Source organism: Penaeus monodon, chromosome 7, assembly GCF_015228065.2.
Source record: "Penaeus monodon isolate SGIC_2016 chromosome 7, NSTDA_Pmon_1, whole genome shotgun sequence".
In the NCBI taxonomy this organism is placed as follows: Eukaryota; Metazoa; Arthropoda; class Malacostraca; order Decapoda; family Penaeidae; genus Penaeus; species Penaeus monodon.
The window spans coordinates 8,360,762-8,368,261 of NC_051392.1; positions in this window are offsets into that span (position 1 = coordinate 8,360,762).

Genomic DNA, 7,500 nt, shown 5'->3' on the forward strand with positions numbered 1-7,500 from the left:
AGGGGAACCCCAAAAGGGGCTGGGCGGCGAGGGGAAAGGCGGGCCCAAGGGGGATGGGAGACCGTAAAATAATTATGTGCTTTTACAAAAGGACTGTGATTTTAATTTAATTCGTAATTCATAATTCCCACTCTATAAGTCACAAACACTTTCCAAACACTCGCAGACACTTTCCAAACACTGGCAAACACTTTCCAAACACTCGCAAACACTTTCCAAACACCAACATAATCGTACATGTTAGTCAGTACAATGTATGATATACGCTATAATATACATCATAAATCGACATTCTTAAATTACGAGCAAACTGCCTATATTTTTCTATCGTTGAAGATCTTGTAGAAGGTGTGATGATATAGATCGATAAATAAGAGATGTAAATGAATTGGGGAAGAGAGAGAGAGAGGGAGGGAGAGAGGGAGGAAAGAGAGAGAGAGAGAAGGGGGTGGAGGGAGGGAGGAAAGAGAGCGGGGGAGGGAGGAAGAGAGGAAAGAGAACGGGGAAAGGAGAGAGGAGGTAAGGAGAGAGAGTAGAGACGAGGGAGAGAGAGAGAGAGGAGAGAGAGGAGAGAGGGAGAGAGAAGAGAAAGAAAGAGAGTGAGAGAGAGAGAGATGGGAATGAGAGAGAGGATGAGAGAGAGAGGAGGAGAGAGAGAGAGAGAGAGAGAGTCGAGAAGAGAGAGAGAGAGGAGAGAAAGAGAGAGAGAAAGAGAAGAGACGAGAGAGAAGAGAGGAGAGAGAGAGAGAGAAAGAGAGAGAGAGAGAGAGAGAGAGAGAGAGAGAGAGAGACGAAAGAGAGAGAGCGAGAGAGAGAGAGAGAGAGGAGAGAGAGAGAGAGGGAGGAAAGAGAGCGGGGGAGGTGAGCGAAGGAAGGAAATAGAGCAGTGGAAGAGGGAAAGATAGGAAGGAAAAAATAACTATAGGTAAGGAATACTCCAAAATTCAAAATACTAATAAAAATTCTAAATGATTATACCTCCATTACTCAAAGATGCTCTAAATAACACTAATACAAACAACAGCAACCCCCCCCCTCACCGATGATGTCAAAATACACCGAAAATCAAATAATATACTTCGTACTCTATAATTGCCTTTAGTCAATCAAAATATAATTCTTAAGAAAGACTATTATCTCTCATACTCATAAAACATACAAAATTTTGTTTTACACATGTAACCCACTAACCTTTAGCTTTAATCTGTATATATATGATAATTATCATAATGACAATAGCATAGTAAGCAGAAAGAAAAATACACATCTATATATATACAAAATATAATTATGGAACATCCGTCTCACAGAGAAATATCCGATTTTTCTTTTGCTATAAAAGATTAAACGGATTTTTTACAGTTCGTTGTGAGCGAAAAACGCTTGGAGGTAAAGATTAATTTGTGTTGTGGTTGAATCTCTCTCTCTCTCTCTCCTACTCTTCTTCTCTCCCTCTCTCTCTGTCTATCTATGTATCTATCTATCTATGTATCTATGTATCTATGTCTATCTCCCTTTCTCTCTCTCTCTCTCTCTCTCTCTCTCTCTCTCTCTCTCTCTCTCTCTCTCTCTCTTTCTCTCTGCATTTACCACGTCTCTCCCTTCCTCTCTTCCTCTTCTTTCTCCTTTCGCCACCTTCTCCTTTTTTACCAATTCCTTTCATGTCACGCTGTCTCACTCTCGATTCCTCGTAAAGTGAAGTTAACACTTGTTTTCTCAATCCGGATTCAGACACACACGAAAAGATAAATAAAAACATCTTGAAAAATAAAAAAGGTTGAAGAAAAAATAGAGAAATAAAGAAAAAAATCGTTAGTGGATTTTAGTTAGTTAGATTTTAGAGAATTTGTATTACTACGTACATGAACACACACGCACACGTACACAGGCACACTCACACACAAAGATACACGCATATTTATCTATATCTATCTATCTATCTATCTATCTATCTATCTATCTATATATATATATATATATATATATATATATATATATATATATATATATATATGTATATGGAGAGAGAGAGAGAGAGAGAGAGAGAGAGAGAGAGAGAGAGAAACAGACAAACTCAGTCCCTGGTTCAGCCTTCACCCACTCCGCCTAACTAGCAAGCATACACACACATTTATTTATATATATTTATATACATATTTATGTGTGTATATATGTGTGTGTGTGTGTGTGTATGAGAATGAGAAAAAGAGAGAGAGAGAGAGAGAGAGAGAGAGAGAGAGAGAGAGAGGAGAGGAGGAGAGGAAAGAGAGGATGAGAGAGAGAGAGTGGAGGAGGAGAAAAGAGAGAGAGAGAGATGAGAGAAAGAGGGGGAGAGAAAGAGAGAGAAAGAGAGAGAGAGAGAGAATGAGAAAGAGAGAGAGAGAGAGAATGAGAGAACATGAGAGAGAGAGAAAAAAAGCGAGAAACAGACAAACCCAGTCCCTGGTTCAGCCTTCACCCACTCCGCCCCAATAACGGAATCCTCTTCGTTTCGTTCCCAAAAGTTCCTGTTTAGTGACGAAAACAAATCAGGGGATAAAATGCGTCAAGGTTGCAGTTTAAATCAAAGACTTAAGGGTTAACGATTTTTAAGTTAGATAAAGATTTGAGTTAGTAGGTTGATTCTAAGAACGAATATATATAATATATATATATATATATATATATATATATATATATATATATATATATATATATATACAATGGTAATAATCTACGAAGCAATGAGATTGTGTAAAGATTAAAATGTTGATATGTTGAAAGGATAAAACTTCAAGAGTGATGTTAAAAGTCAAAGCTATAGAGTTTAAAAGGATGATGTTAAGAGTGATGTTAAGAGTTTAAGGATACCAAAAGTTAACTTAGACAAGTAAAAAAAATATATAATAATAAATTTTTAAAAATGTTAAAGGTAAGTAAATGAAAATTATGTTAGAGAATGTTTTAAAGAATTAAAACAGGATACCGGAAGTTGGTGCAGAATAATAATAATAATGATAATAATAAAAATGTGATAAGAGTTAACTTAGAGAGTGAGTTAAAGAGTTAAAACGAAATATCCAAAAATGAGATCACAAGATTCTTTTTTCTTCTTCTTCTTTAAGAAAAAAAAAGTGAATTAGTAAAAGTTGAGCAAGAGAGTGAAAACGTGACGTTACACAGCAAGTCAAAGTATTAAAGAGGTCACAGGGAACTCAACGCCAACCACTTAAGGGCCTTCGTAAGATCCTTTTGCGTGACCTTGCCCGACCTTTGAACTATGCTGCCTCTTAAATGCCCATCCTTGAGCATCTTTGGCATCCTGGCACCGCGACACGCCCCCTTTCAAGGAGAAGGGAGGGTAGGGGAGGCGGGGGGGGATGGGAGGCGGAGGGAAGGAGGGGAGCGAAGGAGGAGAAATGGAGGGGAAGAGAGGGAGGAAGGGGGAAAAAGGGAGGGAGAGAGAGAGAGAAAGAAATGTGTGTGTGTGTGTGTGTGTGTGTGTGTGTGTGTGTGTGAGTGCGTCTGTGAGTGTGTGTGTGTGTGTGTGTGTGTGCGTCTGTGAGTGTGTGTGTGAGTGTGTCTGAGAGTGAGTGAGTGAGTGTGTGTGTGTGTGTGTGTGTGTGTCTAAACACGCACGCACAGCACCTCGATCTGTGAATCCGCGTCTGTTTTACTCACCTTGGCCTACACGAGGAGGCAAAGGGGCGTGGCTTTCTAATAAGGAGGCGTGGTCTGTTAGCAAGTGAAGTAAATTATCGTTTAAGATTCGATTCCACAGACGAAGAGAGGGGGGGAGGGAGAGGGATATTGAGGGAGAGAGAGAAAGAGAAAGAGAGAGTGAGAGAGAGAGAGAGAATGAGAGAGAGAGAGAGAGAGAGAGAGAGAGAGAGAGGAAGAAAGATAGAGACAGAGAAGGAGAAAGAGAAAGAATGGGAGAAAGATGGAGTCGTAAATATCATTCGATTAAATCATCAGTAATGATGCTGGTGAATAAATAATAAGAGCATATAGTACTGAAGATAATGATACTGAGGGACATTCACCTTAAACACCAGTTAGACTAAATCGTGTTTAAAGACTGTTTGATATGACACACCTTGACACAAATGACACAAATGGTGTTTAAAGACTGCTTGAAATGACACAACTTGACACAAATGACACAAATGGTGTTTAAAGACTGCTTGAAATGACACAACTTGACACAAATGACACAAATGGTGTTTAAAGACTGCTTGAAATGACACAACTTGACACAAAGGACACAAATGGTGTTTAAAGACTGCTTGAAATGACACAACTTGACACAAATGGTGTTTAAAGACTGCTTGAAATGACACAACTTGACACAAATGGTGTTTAAAGACTGCTTGAAATGACACAACTTGGTCTCATAATTTTGCGTAAAGGTATATAGTAGGTCAGAGGTCGGGAAAGGAGGAGGCTTAATTTCGATAAAAAGTACAAAAAAATGAGAAAATGGCCTCATAATTTGGCTTAAAGATAGAAATATAGATAAATATAGATATTGTGTGTGTGTGTGTGTGTGTGTGTGTGTGCAGATAGATACACACACATACATAGATATATACAGCACATACGTATATACACAAAACACACATACATATGAATAGACACATGCTTCTGAAGCCCTAGATACGTAGGCAGATAAGGAACGGAGAGACAGATACATACATATCAGAGTTCATAGATAAGATCATACCATAACGAGTTACCAACACTACAGTACCCCCCCCAAAAAAAAAAATAATAATAATAATAATAATAATAATGATAATAATAATAATAAATCAATTAATTGATAATAATAATAATAATAATAATAATAATAATAATAATAATAATTTGTTTGATTTTAATTAGCAGATCTAAAGAAAAGAAATAATAATAATAATAATAATAATAATAATAATAATAATATTATTATTATTATTATTATTATTATTATTATTATTATTATAATAATAATAATAATAATAATAATAATAATAATAATAATAATAATAATAATAATAGTAAAATAAAAAAGACAAAAATATTTGTTCCCGAATTTCTTAAAACATATCCGTCTGAAATATTCCCCCTCTCGCAAAAAAAGTAACCCCCCCCCCTCTAAAAAAAAGAAATTATAAAAAGAGGTGAACCACATATTCGTTCCAATTTCACGAGTCAAAAAAAAAAAATCTCTACATTCCGCCAGGTCAGAGGTAAATAAACAAGCATTTAAAACTCACGAGACACAGAGGTCTTTCTTATTAATTCAAGTGTTGCTCATAATGTAATAGTACCTTTAGAATTCCTAAGGCTTTACCTTTATCTTCTACTATTAAATGCAGTGCTGCTTGACCTATATATAAGTTACGATATGATTAGGGATTAAATTCTCCGTTTTTTTTTCTCTCTCTCTCTGGCTGTCTTTTTTTCTTCTTTCTCACTCTGTCTCGATCTCTATTTTTCTTTCTATCAGGCTATTTATCTATCTGTTTTGTTTTGTTTTTTGTCAGTTTGTTTATTTGTTTATCTATCTTTGACATTTTCCTTCCCCTCTTTCTCTCTTCTTATTCATCTCTCACTCTTTTTCTTTCTCTCTCTCTCTCTCTCTCTCTCTCTCTCTCTCTTCTCTCTCTCTCTCTCTCTCTCTCTCCCTCTCCCTCTCCCTCTCCCTCTCCTTCTCCTTTTCCTTCTCCTTCTCCCTCTCCATCTCAATCTCAATCTCAATCTCCATCCCCATCTCCATCTTCATCTTCATCTTCATTTCCTTCTCCTTCTCCTTTTCCTTCTCCCTCTTTCTCTTCCTCTCTCCCTCCCCCTCTCTCTCTTTCTTTCCCTCTCTTCCTCTCTCTATTTCCTTCCCTCCCTCCCTCTCTCTTTCCCTCCCTCCCTCCCTCTCTCTTTTTCCTTCCCTCCCTCTCTCTCTTTCCCTCCCTCCCCCTCTCCCTCTCTCTCTCAACCTCTTGAATGCTCCCAAACAAGAAGAAGAACTACGAAACAGTTAACCAAACAATTAAAAAAATAAACGTTAAGAAAAAAAAAACAGATTTCAATTATACATACACTGATCTGTTTAGGTAAGCGATTGGCCACTTGAGAAAAGGTAAACAAACAGAAGATACTCATATGTTATCGAGCGTAATGAAGTAAAACCAGGATCAATATTACGTGTTTATCTCCTTGATTTGTTCTGTTTGGGTAGTTTGTAAGTCTACTGAGAATAAGGCTGTGCTTGTGTATGTTTGTGTGCGTGTGTGTTTGAAGGGGAGGGCATGTATTGGGTTTGTGTGTGTGTGTGTGTGTGTTGTGTGTGTGTGTGTGTGTGTGTGTGTGTGTGTGTATGTGTGTGTGTGTGTGTGTGTGTGTGTGTGTGTGTGTGTGTGTGTGTGTGTGTGTGTGTGTGAGAGAGAGAGAGAGAGAGAGAGAGAGAGAGAGTGAGAGAGAGAGAGAGAGAGAGAGAGAGAGAGAGAGAGAGAGAGAGAGAGAGAGAGAGAGAGAGAGGAGAGAGAGAGAGAGAGAGAGAGAGAGAGTGAGTGAAAGAGAGAGTGAAAGAGAGAGAGAGAGAAAGAGAGAGTGTGTGTGTGTGTGTGTGTGTGTGTTGATCTTGTCACAGTCACAAGCACACGCTTATGTTAAAGACACACAGACTTCATAACTATATTTTCACAAACAATGTATATAAATATTTCTGACGTTTAAAAAAATAATATAAAAGTGCATATGATATATATAAAGAAGGTAGATGAAGGAGACAAAGACACTATATGTATAAATATAGATAGACATATATAACATACAGAAAGTGTTAGAAAAACAGACGGACAGAGAAGCAGATAGATCGAGGCAGATAAACAGACATATATCGCGTGAGAGACAGAACGAGAAGACAAATAAGAGAGAAAGAGGACAGAAAAGGAGAAGGAGAAGAGAAGAAGTAGGAAAAGAAGGAGGAGAAGGAAAAGAAGGAGGAGGAGGAGGAGGGGATGGTCTGTGGCGAATCAAACCCGCAGAGTTAATCGATTAATCAAAGGGTAATTTATCAATAAATTACCCTATGCAATGTTGATTAGTGTGTAAAATACGGATGTATGATAATGAGAGACTGTTCAGGAGCTAGGTGAAGAAAGAGCAACAGATTGCGAAAGGAAAAAAAAGTTAAACGCTCAAAAGATGTTTAAAAATAACTGTTAATTTGACACCAAACAAGACGAAGACATCGGTAATGAGCGTGATGTGAATGACTGACACTCATCGCTTACTCTGAAATCCAAGCTATGCCATGTTGCAATGCTGAGAAATTTGCAACAGGGCGTGTTGTTGTGGTTGCATAGGTCATTCTTGCAGACTCTGCTAAAGGAAAGCGCTTATTGGTCTACTCGCTTGGTGACGTCATCATATTTCATGACGTGTAAGGAAAGGAAAGGAAAGAGAAATTCACTGTTCATAATTAACATGTTTTTTGATACTTCCCTGTTTACGAGAAAGGAAATAAAAAAAAAAATCTAA